Raw genomic sequence first — 15843 nt, forward strand, 5'->3', positions numbered from 1 at the left:
TTTCTTTAAGAAAAAAAGAATCTTCTTCCTGGAGATAGTATTAGTCCTTAATAGTATGAAAAGGTCACATCGAGAAATCATTTCCTGTCGAGGAAGAAGAGCTACCAAATACATTTTCGGAAATCTGTACAGAGTGTATAAAAATACATCAAAGGTTTTAAGGGCTTATTCTGATATAAAGAAATTACAAATATATTATATGGAAGCCACAAACAATAGTACATCGTTTTTGTGCCACATATGCACAGAAATACGGTGTATTCCTAGCTACATGTACCAGAGTTATATTATATGTTGAACGACGCTGTTGGCTAATTAAAAAATAATACAGCCTATCTCTACAATGATTTTATCCTAAAAATACGTTGAGGCTATTCATACCACAAAAATAAAATGTTTCAAAAATTGCTTGAACTGGTCACTACTTTCCAACCAAGCATTCTCTGAGACTGCGCTCCATATCTTAAGTTGTGCAGAATTCATGGTGTGTTCCGTGTTTAGTCAAATATATTTTAAACACGCTACTGCAAACAATGGGTGTGTGAGTTGAATACACTAAGGATTTTAAACGTAGCCAAAGGAAAAGAGAACCTCCAGTTATTGGCGAACCATCCCTGTAAAGTGAGGTGGAACACCATCGTGCGTACACCACATTAGGTCTGTGGCTTGTAGAGGTATATCATCAGGTAAATGAAGCAACTGCTAATACGTATATCCAGTAATACGTCCCGCAAAGAACTAGGGGCCACTGAAATGATCATTAATGATTTCACCGCACGCGTTTACTGCTAAACCTTCGTTGAACTCCGATTTCTCGCACTTCATGAGGGTTTTCATAGGCCCATGTGTGCATTTTATGTTGACTGAAGATCCCGTCAGGTGAAAAGGCAGCCTCATTAATGAATAAAATACATGTCAAGAATATCAGAAACTCTGTATAGTGCCCTAGCATGCGTTGACAAAAAGGTATTCTTGGTTGGAGGTCTGCGTTATTGAACCTTTACTCTTTACTTCCGCTTAAGGTGACACAGGTACAGAAGATTTTCATGCAGAATGTTCCTGATGGTCAGGTGAGCAACACGTTCCTTTCTGGCAACTCTCCTTTCACTAGTTTATTTAGTCTCATCCACAGGACGGAAAAACCGTTCCTCAGGTTTAGGCGTTGATACATGTTGTGGTCTGAGCGTCTGACACAATATGCAACTCTCTCCTCAAAAGTTCCTATCTCTCACAACTGTTGGTGCAGTCGTAAAACGTTCTAGTACAAAGTAAGTGAATTCCAAAGTGCCGCACAGCATGAATCTGATGTTCAGCGTCGAAATTCCCATCTACTACGCCCTGAACGTTGCGCATATCCGTCACTTCAGACACTGAATACATTATTGTGATGCGTTGTGATGGAAGTTTCTCTAAAACAGAACAAACGACAGTGAAAAGAAATAAGGCAAATGCCACGCCGAACTGCATACAAGAAAGTGAGTGAAAATGTGTATGAGGTTAATTAAACAACCAAGAGCCACTACAGGAAATTCCCTTCATATCTTCGTAGGAAGAAATTTCTGACCCATGGCCGTCTTATTTTTCAGTAGTTTTTTCATCTCCAGAATAATTCCCTATAGTTTCTAACATATTGGTCAGGGCATGGATGTTCACTGTACCAGCACATTTCAAAAAGCCGCGCGCAAAAATACGATTTTTCAAGGGATCATATCTCGTTTTCTAATTTTCACACAGGTATTTTGGATAGCCCTGGGGCTAGCGATGATTTGCATACCTATCGGAAGAACGGGTATATTGTAGCTATCCTAGAATACTGGGTCAAAATTTAAACGCTACACAATTCCTCGAGCTCAGGCAAATTGATAAAATTGGTTGATTGACTTGTATTACGTGTGGTCTAGGCTGGAACTCAGGCAGCTTATGAAAGAATCATTTGCCCAAGGAAGATTCCTGAGAAAACCGCGAAAAACGGTGATTTTGGGATACCAATTGAGGGGATGGCTGCTTTCTGTAATTCTAATTTACGATAAATTATCGATTTTTTTATCATATGATCTCAAGATCATATTTTGTGGGAGGTTTGAACCTTTTTTGGATATCTATATCCTTTACCGATACCTAGAGGTTAAATTACCGTACTTAACGGGCACAAAATTTCACGTAATATCCATTTGTCTTAACAGACGTATTTAACGCATGGCAAGGGTTCTAGTGCCATCAAAAAGGTTCTGAGGTCTTCAAATTATGTTTCTAATCAGAAATTTTTTCACTAATAGAAACGTATGACGCTCTGTCTCAATGTGATGTGCGCTCCACGCCAGAAGTGGTACAGTATGTGACGTCGCATGTCATTACGGGATAACATTTGTTGCAGTAAGATACGTGGATGTGGAGCCGGTGGCTGTGAGGGAGCTGCAGGAAGACGCGTCAGCTATGAATCACCACGCAGCTGACACTATGTGGCCGTGCGAACGAGCTACCGTGTCACCCAATACGACCGTATATGCATACCCCCTACGAATCTAAATAAGTCATAGTAAATATTAACCAACTGTTTTCAAACTTGGTATACTACTTTTTGTTATTCAGTAGAAGATCTCATAAAAATCACGGCTTCTGACTAATACAGTTTCTGAGACTGAGAAAATTACCTAAAAACCATAAAACCGATATTTAGGGTGTAAAATTCAGTTAGGAACAGTAACCGTTTGTCTTTTGTTACCAACTGAAATCATAACCCAGGTTCTAAATGTGTAGAATCATTTAATTAGCATTTTTATTTTCAAAAACTTTAATTATTTCTCATTTCGTAGTATGAAATTCATGAAAAATTAATATTTGTTTATTATGTTGTTGTGGGAATAAATGGGAATGAATGAGAGTGTGTATGTGGGACATATGTAATATTTGATATTACTTTCTGTAAAAGTTTACGAGATCGGATGGTGGGGAAGCTGTTTTGTACCCACATTGCTGGTGACGTATGTCAAGGTGTGATTGCTTTTGTAAGAAGGCAGCCAGAATATCTGTTTGAAGTGCAATCGGTTTCTAAATTAATTTAAAGATTGTTTTTCTTTTCGGTCGTTTACTAAACATTATATTAATATTTACATTTTAGAATGACGCAAATAACTTTCTGAAGATTGACTGGCTTAGGGAAGTTTTAGCGCGAGAATGATCTCGAAGGACCATTCTGATTGGTCAGTCAGACTGATCAGCCAATCAGGATTAAGCTTTTCCCGCGCTCAGAAACTTAGATATGCATGGAGTGGGGAGACGTCGAGATCGTAGTCGATCGCCAGCTATCGGACGCGTAAGGTGATGGTAAATATCATGATGCTCATTATGTGTACAATGAAGAAATATTGAGTTCTCGCGTTTAGTACGAGTCGTGACTAAAGCTGTTGCAGTTACAAACATTTTGATGAAAGTTTGAAGTTTCTGGATTGTTTTGTTGGGAAGTTACTAGCGTGTGAAGTTTTCGCCTTAGCAAAAATTCCGAGCGGCACATTCTGTATCCATTTATGAAGTACTTGGCGAGCAGGTCCGTTATGTAAGACCACTGAATGAGACCGAATGTAGAACTCGCAAATAGTAGTGAATCAGAGACTGTGAGATCGCAAACATGAATGGGTCGGACTTGAGTAGATTTCTGGCTGCTTTGCGTGTGAAATTTATTATTTGACTGGGAACTGAGAATGATAGAGTAGTACCTCACTAAATGTGCTCTTGATAGCCACAAACGTGTGTTATTAAGCAATAAAAATTACTGGATTTCAAATTTTAGGACGCGTATTGCAGTCAAAAATGCACCACATAACCACCCGAAATCTTGGAACTTTCAGGTACTGTTTCCACCACTAGAGTTACGCGGAGTATGATGACTACGTATTAGACGACCTTTTCTTCGATCTTGCTTTTTCGCCGTCTAGTAAGTACCTACGATTGAAAAGTGAAGAGACGTCCAACGGAAGCAGTACTGAGGTAGGTGGACATTTAATATGAACAGCACGACGAATGTTCGAGGCAAATATTTTAACCCGCCCCGCCGCAAGTAGTAACAAGAAATGGGCTAAAATGGGTATTTAAATGCCTTAAAAAAACTTAAAATAACTGTCAAAAATTATGTAAAACTGGAAAGACTCGAAATTGGACAAAATATGTCTAGCAACACCTTTATCCTTTTATGTTACAAATCATAAGCCGCGGGTTTTCGATGAACTGCGGTGGTGGGAAAATAATCCAGTAACGTTCTGTTGTGCTACTTACCAGTTGTTTTATGTTTCAACGTATATAAATGTGTCGAAATATATAAATAGATTGTCGAAATGTTACTGACCCGTAGAATTCGTTTTATAAAAGCGGCACATCCTGCTGCAACAGGCATAAGGATGGAACCATCGAAAAAATTCTCCTGTCGGAGCACACAAATGGCGAATACGTTCCTCTTTAAAAGGCCCTGACAGAAATGTGGGGAACCAACTGCGTCATTCCTCACTCCGTCTTCCTCAATAAAAGTTTTGGCATGAGATATTCTCGCGATTTGTTGTGCTGATAGTGACAAATAGTGACGTGGAAGAGAAAGGAGACAGTGCCGCAGGGAGAGAAAGAGAGGCAGTGATGGGGGATGGAGAAAGTAGCAGTGAAAGAGAGAAGAGGAAAAGTGATGGATAAAGACAATAGTGGCTGGAGCCAAAGAGAGAGGAGATACTAATGGTCAGTGAGAGACAGTGACAGTAAACGGGAAAGAGAGATGGAGGGTGATAGAAGTAATGGGAGGAAAGGAGAGAGCAGACAATGGAAATGAAAAATGCAGATGAGAGGACACTATACATTGGGGTGGAAGGTCTGGACTCCCCAAACATGTAGGTACGTAGGCATAGGGGAAGAATTAGTTGGACCCCCAGAATTTTTGAACTAGAGAGGTATGATGAGGATAGCGGCAGTGGGGTGTAAATACAAAAGGAGACACTGTGAGTGAGAGAGGAGATAGAGGTAGTTGGATATACTGTAAGTCAACGGGAGAAAAAGCAGACAGAGGGAGAAAGAAGTACATAGACAATGGCAATGAGAGCGACATGCTGAGTATGAAAGCTTAACTATTAGAGAATGGTTAAAAGTCTGCCCCCGTTAGCTGAGTGGTCAGCGCGGCGGAATACAACGCCAAACTGGCTCGGGTTCGATTCCCGGCTGGAGCAGGATAGTTTCTCCGCTCAGGGACTGGGTGTTGTGTTGTCCTCATAATCATTTCATCCTCATCTCCGAGGCGCAAGTCGCCCATTGTGGCACCAAATGCAATAGGTACATGCCCTCGGCGGTCGAACTTCCCCGAATGGTGGGCTCTCGGCCCACTATGCTGTATGCACATTTCCACTGGATAAAAGAATCTAGAATGCCTTAAAAGGGTTCGAATACGTTCGCATACCAAGCTTTTTGGTAACGGAGGTGGAGTGAGGATTCAGGGATCTTATTCACCATTTTTCGATTGGATTCATTTAAAGAGGAACGTATTCGTCTTTTTTTATTTTTTTATTTTATTTATTAATTTTTTTTTTTTTTGCTCTGACACCAGCATTTTTCCGCTGCTGTTTTTATACACCATGATATCTGTTTTCAGTTGAAGGAAAAGTTGTTTTGTGTTTTGTTAGTAATGAGAGTAAGACAGTATACTTGTAATTTTCTTTTTCATTATTCGTCAGTAGTTACCTTACGTTGTAAAATGAGCCTACCGATGTCACACATGCGGAGTCCTAAAATACGTTTCACCAAAGACACCTACTGATGCCTGTTAGATTTTCAGCTCGTCATAGCTAAAATATTCTAAATGTTACAGCGCAGCCAAAAAAACATAAAAATATGCATAGAGGGATAGGTGTACAAAATACCAAATCTGCATAACAGATAATGCCTTAATACTTAGTGTAATTTGTGACATGAAATTAGAGTGAAGAGCCACGCACATTGCACAGTGATGTTGTACCAGCGCTAATAAACATAATCCGAACCGTGTACCGTAACAGAGATACATACCAAAAAGTGCTGAATTTATTTAACATTATCCTGAAAGATCAATGTATTTAACTATAATCGTAATGTAACTTGCCCGCGGGAACGTATCATGGAATCATATCATAGTGAGAAAGAAACGGGAAATTTAACTGAGCTGCGAAAAAGTAGAAAAAAATAACTACAGCTACCTGTTCGATCTTCGCCGACTACGGAGAGGAATACACAGCTGCGAAAGCCATACAAGCGTCTTAATGCATCAACGCAGAAAGGTACTTGTTAAGTTATGTGGCAGTTTTATTTGTGTGTCGAAAACTGTAATTATTGTGGCGAATGCCGTATTCCCTTTGACTTCCATTGCCCGTTTCTCATTGGTTGTGCACTATTGATTTCTGAAATTATGATGCTGTTGTGAAACACAGTATTTACAACTGCGTCCTACATTTGCTACTCTATACGCACGGTTCTTGTTAAGCTGGCATCTCCAGAACAAATTTTGTGTGGAGTGTGAAGAACTTAAACAATTTTTGCGTTAAGGAATCGGCAAACCTATTATTCTGGATGGACTTTGTCACGGAAGTCGGGAAACGATCAACGGGTTGTTATAGATACTAACAGACACTGGATAGTTCATAACAACTGCAAGAGATTGCGAAAGACCTCGCACAGCTATGGCGCCGAATGTGGAAGCTGTGATGAGACGGAGATGATACTGAAAGTACAACCTTTCGCGGTCAGTTGTAACCGCGAGGTTAGCCCATAATGGAGGGATACAGTTCTAGCGATGGCCTCTAGCACTCTCTGTACCAGGCCTATTTTATGCACCCGTCTCTAGAAACCGGGCAATTTTACCAATATTAAAAAAATTACTGCATCAAATCTACTGTTTGGATTGTGGCAAATTTGGTACCATCTTGAAGCTGCACATTTCTACTTTAATTCTGAGTGAAAGAAACTACTTTACAATGCACAGCTTTAAGGTACAGTTATAGAAATCACTTAGATGTTTTAAGAATTTAGAAAAAGTCATACGAATAAGGGAATACAATTGTGATTTATTTTTAACCAAAATTGTGGCACTACATTACATGTTTCTGATAGTATACAGTATTACATATAAATTTCACACAGAATCATATTGTTTTTTAGTGTGGAAAATTTTAAAGCAAGGTTCCAGGCAGAGTGCAACGCCACACTGTTCACATTCGTATCGTGTCTCTTTGCGAGAAGCCTTGCCACTCTGTTTCTTGCTCCTGGAACTGCACACGTGACACACACGAGCAGCATACTTCTTAGTAGTTGCAGGTATGTGCTGCAAAAAATGTCTCTTTGTTAGCCGACCTACAGTTCCTTCATTTCTTGGAATGAATTCAAGTGTGTCGTCTTCAACAAGCTGAACTGCAAGCACTGTTATAAAGTCTGTTATTGTAATATTCTTCCTGTGCACTGCATTGTACAGCCAAAATGCATTTGATACTCCCATAAGCAGCAAATGGAAATATAATTTTCGCCACCATTTCACAGTTCTGTGCTGGAACGGATTGTACTGCAGGCGTTGGTCTCCAATATCCACTCCAATTTTATTGAGGTTGTAATCAAGTACCTGAAGTGGTTTCAATACTACAGACCCATTTCTCTTAGTATGCGTACCAAATGTTGCTTGATGCCTTGTAGACAATGTATACACATCTCTCTTATCTTTCCACTTCATTGCCAATACATTATCTTTACGCCGAAAAGACATTTCGCCCTTTTTCAGCTTAGCAGATACTAAATCTTTAGGCAATCCTTTCCTGGATTTGTTCACAGTACCAACAGCTCCAGTGCCTTTCTCTGCCAGTTGCTGAAATAGCTCTGGACTGGAATAAAATCGATCTAAATACACAGTGTGGCCTTTGTTCAGCAAGCTGCTGTCAGACAACAATCGCAAAATAACCGCAGACGAAGAATTGTCAACAATATGCTTACCAGCATAAACTTCAAAATTTACAACATAGCCACTACTGGCTTCAGCAACAGCATATACTTTCAGTCCATACTTATGAGGCTTATTTTGCATGTAAACACGGAAACTCACACGACCTCGAAATGGGCAAATTCCTTCATCAATTGTCACTTTTTCTGAGGGACGATATGCCTGGATACATCGCTCCTTCAAATTATTATAATATGGCAAAACTTTGTAAAGTGGATGAAATCCATCTTCGCCTGGTTTTTTCTGATTTGAATTGTCAACAAGATGCAAGCATGACAGTATCTGAGTGAAACGCAAACGGCTCATGACATGGGGACAAAAGTTACAACTAAGAACAGGATTAGTGCTCCAATGGTCCGCAATTTTTGGCTTTTTCGAAACACACATGTGGAAAATAATACCCAAGAAACGCCTCATCTCACTTATAGTCACTGGCTTCCACGAACTCAAAACTGAATGGGGCTTCAGATTATTTCCTCTTCTTTTCTTCTGTATTGTCTGTGATGCATACAAATTTGTCTGTCTCTTGAGTTCATTTACGTCACTGTCAGTAAGGAACACTTTACTGCAATCCAGTACAGAACTCGACTCATCAATATCCACTAGTATCTGCCTGGGTGTCGTGTTGACAGGCAGAGGTCGGTAGGTGTCAACTGCAGTCCACTCACTGTCTTTCGGATACGGCACAGCTGCTGGATTTGAAGCAACACCTTCAACATCATTCTCGTCTTCATCTGAAGACAAACTGTCATCAATCTCGTCTTCTAAAAAGAATATCACATTATGTGTAACTACATACATCGTTTACACATGTTCAACAGATATGTGCGTACTGCACAATTACGTGGAAAATTCGGAAATACGTACCTTCAAACACACCATTGCATTCAGAATCGTCTGAATCACTCTCTACATTATCCAGAGTGTCGCTATGATTGATCAAATCCGCAATTTCTGCGTCTGATAAACCGCGCCGAAACATGATGACAAACAACTGAATGATATACAGACTGAGAACGCAAAGATAAGTTTTAACATGAATTACAGCGCTGCCGTGACATCTATGGACGCATTTTGTTAATAAACATCTGAAAAACGTATAGCGCTGGCCAAACCCGTAGAAATAACGTTGCAGTGTTTTGAATGAAATTAAATGTAGCGGCCCGTAAATTTTACGGGCTTGGTGATTTTCGCGCGATCCCAGGCCCGTAAATTTTACGGGCTTGGCGCTTAGAGTGCTAGAACCTAGCGCACAAGATTGTCTCTTCACAGTTTGCATTTTATTTAATGAGGGGGAGATTAAATAGCGCAATACAGAAACACTGAGAAGCGATCCGAAACGTCAACAGGAAGGCAGCTCACATCACCGATTATTGGTTGTTCTTGGTAGACGAGTGATTAATACGACAGACCCTCAGGTGGGGCACACGGTTAAGATTCTTGATACTGCCAGGTCTCTTTCTTCGATGGCAGGAATGGACCGGGTTACGTTCAACCTTGTCACGCCAGCTGAGGAGCTACCTTGTTGAGAATTAGCAGCTACATGGTTCCCCCCCTCCCCCCCCCCTACACACACACACACACCGCATCCGGTGGTAAATGACTGAGGGTGACACAGGGGTAGGTCTACTTATCGCGTGGTCTTCAGGCCCTGACCAGGGGTGTCCTTTCCATTTTTCTTGAAGTAAGTAAAATGACCCAACTCTCAATAAGCCTGTCTTCAGACTCCTGATTGGTGTGTAGCTGAACCTCGGCCTGTAATAGGAGGTCTCGACGACATTTAAACCCCTCGACCATGTTTAGGCTTTTGTAGGAAGTGACTGAAATTGGAATATCACCCAGCTTGCCACAGGCGAGCAACGCCTGTGACTGGGTTTGGGATGCTGTCCTAATTAGGGCTCACCCATTTCTCCGAGACTTCAACAATCTTGTCCTCCAGATTGTCAACAAAAAATAGAGGCTTCATAGCAGAAAGGAGTCGGTTCTGCTACAAACCAAGTACTTAGGCGAATATGGCTCTCTTGTTTCTATAGCCCTACCTTACTCCCATGGGGTAGCTAGGGAGGAGAATGATTTGTGGTCATACTTCTCGGCACTGAAACTTGGCTTTCCTTTCTTAGAGACTGCTGTGGCCATTCGGTCACCAGCAAAACACGACTTCGTCTGCTTCATTGCGTGTCAACCGCACTGGTGGCACCAACTCCGACCAAGGGATCACCCCACAGACGCCACCCAGCCATAGAAACGGCCACCTGGGAGGTTTGCCGTTGTCTGGAGATGCCCCAGGTAGAAAGGCATCCACTCCTTGGCATACGTGGGGAGTTCGCATTATCATGGCATCAGGCATCAGCAGTGCGTTAAGTCGCAAGTGGTTATGTACCAGTGTCAGTTCACGTTGCACGAGACAGTCGCTTTTGTCGTCAGCAGGACAATAAACTTTTTTGTAGACTTGGACATTAACGGCAAAGTGATACCATTCCAGCTTGATACCGGAGCTGCAGTTTCACTGATCAATCAAGACACGTACAAACAGCTGGGCACACCTCCTTTGAGAGCCGCAAATGTTAACTAGTTATTAAGGTCAAGATATCCCTGTGTTAGGACAGTGCAGCCTTCTTGCAACATACAAAGGACAAACAAAACTTGTGTCATTTTACGTCCTTCGTTCTTCTTCTGCAGTGAACTTGTTTGGTTTCGATTTATTTCAGTTGTTTAACTTGTCTATAGTAAATCAGGTCCTATCAGTGAACCAGACTGTGCCTTCCGACAGTGTTTCTCGTCTATGTGAAGAATTTGCAGACATTTTTGCACCGGGCCTTGGTTGCGCTAAGAGCTGTAAAGCACATTTGGAACTGAAAGTAAACGAGCAACCGAAATTTTTCAGAGCGCGCATGTTCCCCACGCATTGCGTGATGAGGTCGCTAAAACATTACACGATTTGGAATCACAAGGTGTAATTGAACGTGTGCAGGTCTCTCTCTGGGCATCACCCTTAGTAATTTTGCCAAAACCTTCGGGAAAAATGAGACTTTGTGTGGACTTCAAGGCAACAGTGAATCCACAACTAGTGATTGCAACTTTTCCTTAGCCCGACCGGAAGATCTTTTTGACAAACTGTGCCCAGGGACATATTCTTCGAAGTTGCACCTAGCAGATACGTACTTGCAAATACCGGTGGACGAAGAATCCCAGCGCGTTTTGGTGGTTAACACGCATCTTGGGTTGTATCAATTCAAACGACTGCCATTCGGGTGTGCATCCGCCCCTGCATTGTTTCAGCAATATCTACAAACTGTTTGTGCATCGGTTCCTACTTCAGCAAACTATCTGGACGATATTGTGATCTCCGGAAAGACGGAAGAAGAACATTTAGCCAATCTCAGAACATTATTTCAGGTCTTGCGACAAAATGGTCTTCGCTTGCGGAAGGACAAATGTGTGTTTTTTGCTCGTGATTTGCCATACTTGGGACATGTACTCAATGCCCGAGGCATACATCCCAGTCCCGCGCACCTCCGTGCCATACAAGACTTGCCTTCGACGCAGAGTATGAAGCAGCTACATAGTGTGCTGGGAGAAATTACGTATTATAACCGCTATGTACCAAATGCCTCTTCCATTTCAGCTCCGCTTCATCGGTTACGCCGTAAAGGTGTTCGGTTCGTCTGGACGACGGAATGCGAACGCGCCGTTCGCCAGTTGAAATCGGCGTTGCTTTCCAATACTTGCCTTACGTCATTCGATCCCCAGAAGCCCCTTTTGTTGATGGTGGATGCATCGGATTTCGGGATCGGTGCTGTGCTTGCGCACAAAGATGGATCGCGTGATCGCCCTATTGCCTTTGCGTCCAAATTGCTCTCGTCTGCGCAAAGAAATTATTCACAGATTGAGAAAGAAGCATTGGCTCTCGTATTTGGTGTTACAAAGTTTCATGATTTCTTGTATGGTCGTCACTTTACCATAATCACAGATCACAAACCTTTGACATCGCTTTTTCATCCGACCAAGCCTGTACCTCCACGTACAGCGCAGAAATTCATTCGCTGGTCTATTTTCCTCTCGCAGTACCGCTACGATATCTTGTATCGGTCCACTGCTAAGCACGGAAACACCGATGCGTTGTCCCGTTTGCCTGGTGCTGAGGATAGAGCATTTTATTCTTCCGAACTTGCTTGCATGGTCATTGATTCGGAAACCGATGACGTGGTCGAATAGTTTCCGATTGATTTTCGTCGTGTAGCTACAGCCACAGCTGCCGACCCTGTCCTTGTTCCTGTTCTGCGTTTTATTGCTACGCAATGGCCCTTGTGAAAGTCACGGATCGGGGACCCGTTGGTTCGCCGATTTTTTGCTCACCAGGAGAGACTTTTTGTACGACGTTGTGTTTTGCTGTTGCGGTTTGATAATGATCAGTCCTGGGTCGTTGTACCACGTTCGTTACAGTCCTCTGTCTTACAGCTTCTCCACCAAGGACATTGGGGTATAGTGAGAACGAAACAACTTGCTCGTCAGCACTGTACTTGGTTCGGAATCGATGCCGCGATTAGGAATATGTCCTCTTCTTGCATGGTGTGCGCCGAACAACAATCTGCACCACCGCGGAAATTCTTTGCATGGCCAAAAGCCACTTCCCCGTTGGCAACGCTTACACATAGATTTTGCTGGTGCCAGCTTCGGTGGTCTAGCGGTTCTAGGCGCTCAGTCAGGAACCGCGCGACTGCTACGGTCGCAGGTTCGAATCCTGCCTCGGGCATGGATGTGTGTGATGTCCTTAGGTTAGTTAGGTTTAAGTAGTTCTATGTTCTAGGGGACTTATGACCACAGATGTTGAGTCCCATAGTGCTCAGAGCCAGTTTGCTGCTCCATTCTGGAATGCTCTATGGTTGGTTGTGGTAGATGTAGTGTCGGCAGACTTGCCAACACTACGCACACTAATTGAAAGAGGCGGCCAAGATGCACGCACTAACTGACGAAGGATGGAGTGAGGTCTGAAACAGGAGACTTAATGAATGTGATAAAGAAAATACGTATCTTAGGAATATACTTAACTTTTAATACATCCTTGTATACATCGTTCTTGATGAGACATCTGGAGATTGTGGCGATACAAGTGACTCTTTATATACAAGCTATTTAAGGCTAATGGCGCCTTGCTAAGTCGTAGCCATTAACTTAGCTGAAGGCTATTCTAACTGTCTCTCGGCAAATGACAGCAAAGGCTTCGTCAGTATAGTCGCTAGCAACGTCGTCGTACAACTGGGGCGAGTTCTCATACGTCTCTCGAGACCTGCCGTGTGGTGGCGCTCGGTCTGCGATCACACAGTGGCGACACGCGGGTCCGACATGTACTAATGGACCGCGGCCGATTTAAGCTACCACCTAGCAAGTGTGGTGTCTGGCAGTGACACCACAGTAGATTCATTCTGTAATTTTTCTTTTGTTGTCCGGATGTCTTCCACGACGTCTTCTGACACCATCCAAGCGTTATCTGCTATCTTTTGCATTGAAGGTCTTCCACAGACTATTGTTTCCGACAATGGACCACAATTCATGTCCGCAGAATTTCAGTCATTCTGCAAGGCCAGTGGTATTCAACATCTAACGTTCGCGCCGTTACAGTCAAACGGTGCCGCTGAACGACTGGTCAGGACTTTCAAGTCATAGATGTTGAAGTTGGAAGAGTCGCATTCTCGAGAGGACGCGTTATTGCTCTTTTTGTCCTCGTATCACTCTCAGCCCAGAGATGGTCGCTCGCCAGCTGAGTTGCTCCACGGTCGTCATCATCGAACCTTGATGTCTTTGCTACATCCGCCGCATCAGGTTCCTGTGCAGCGGCAGACACATGCTTTTGCCCCAGGCGACGAGGTCTACTACCGCCACTACCGAGGTTCACGGCGTTGGCTCGAAGAGAGCGTTCTTCGCTGCATCGGACGCGCTATGTATCTGGTTTTGGGGGCCTCTGGTGAGGTGCGTCGGCATCTCAATCAGCTGCGCCTCTGTCGTCGCACACGATCTGCCGCTCCCCGTCTGCTTTCAGCGACGGCGCCGTCCGGTCAGCGCACTGGGGACCCATCTACTGGCTCGCCTCAGCCCCAGGTGTTACCGACGCTGCCTTCCATTTTGCCCCATGGCGACGCGCCGCCGCCACCGCCTGTTCTCCCGCCGGCGACGCCCGCAGTGGACGCTTCGCTGCAGCCGCCAAGCGCCTCCCTGGGTCACGCGCCGCCGATCGCTTCCCGGGACCAGTTGTCCGCCGACATGGAACTCTTGCCCGCTTCGGACCATATGTCGTCTTCGCCCGTCGGGTGCCCCGGCCCGATGGAGGTCGACCCTTCGGACCCTCCTGTCTCTGTATGGGCGCATACACCGCATGTTGGCGTGCACACTGGAGCAGGTTTTCAGGCGTTTCCTAGCTCCCCGCGGTCCGAATGGCTGGGTGCGGGTTGCACAGCCCCGCCTGTTGTTAGGTTCCCCACCTCGTCGCATACGTCAACATGGGGTCCTCCCCACGGCGGGCGGAAGCCTTATACCTCAACCGTACGCCGATTTGCGGGGCAGGAATGTGGTGTCACCGCCAGACACCACACTTGCTAGGTGGTAGCCTTTATATCGGCCGCGGTCCGGTAGTATACGTCGGACCCGTGTGTCGCCACTATCAGTGATTGCAGACCGGTCGCCGCCACACGGCAGGTCTAGAGAGACTTCCTAGCACTCGCCCCAGTTGTACAGCCGACTTTGCTAGCGATAGTTCACTGCCTACTTACGTTCTCATTTGCCGAGACGATAGTTTAGCATAGCCTTCAGCTACGTCATTTGCTACGACCTAGCAAGGCGCCATATTCAGTTACTATTGATATTGTGAGTCATATACTGTCAAGAGCGACGTTCATCATTAATGGATTAAAGTTAAGTATTCCACCAGCTACGTCCGTTTTTCTAAATTATAATTTCCTTGTCCTGTTCCAGACGTCACGCCAGCCTGTGTGAGCTAAAACGCATGCCTTTCGGCCTCCTCTAGTAACACGGTGTTGGCTTTCCTGCCAACCACAACAAGAAATAACCACTCCAAACCCAAGAAAACATACAAAGACCAGGAAAGCCATGTGCTGACTCTAGTTCCGTCCGCATCCACACAGAACAATGTGACACGGCATACTGTCGGTCCTGATTCACCCGTGTGGGCCAGAGCGCGCAGATTTGCTTCGCTTACTATTGTATAGATGGTTTATACGGACACATCCCAGATCTGAAAGTGTTTCTGTGTTACTAATCAATTTAAATTCATACATGTATTCCACTGTGCGGGCTCAGGGGTTAGGCTAGTCTTTAGGTATTCCAGCCTGTCGTAAAAGGCGGCTAAAACGAGTCTACTACTTTTCAGCCTTGTGTATTATTGTCCCCATTTAGGGTTTGACCTCCACATTTCCTAATTCTTCACAAGTGTGGGTCATTTCGAGAAGAATGCCTTATGTGGTGCATCATATGTCCGTGCACTGAGACCTTCTGCATCCATTATTGTCTCGGCTCTATAACTTCACCTGTAAACCAGCTGTTTTGGCGGGGACATCTTACATGGTGCATAGTCTACATACATTGTCCACTGTCATATTCTGCACCCACAATAATACCGTGTCATTCTGCCAGTCCGGCGTGGAGAGGCGGTCATGTACCCTCTTGTTTGAGCCCCATGACAACACAGAGATGCACTGCTGATGCCTGATGCCATGATAATGCGAACTCCCCACGTATGCCAAGGAGTGGATGCCTTTCTATGTGGGGCATCTCCAGACAACGGCAAACCTCCCAGGTGGCCGTTTCTATGGCTGGGTGGCGTCTGTGGCGTGATCCCTTGGTCGGAGTTG

The sequence above is a fragment of the Schistocerca nitens genome, chromosome 6 (assembly GCF_023898315.1).
Source record: "Schistocerca nitens isolate TAMUIC-IGC-003100 chromosome 6, iqSchNite1.1, whole genome shotgun sequence".
Lineage (NCBI taxonomy): Eukaryota > Metazoa > Arthropoda > Insecta > Orthoptera > Acrididae > Schistocerca > Schistocerca nitens.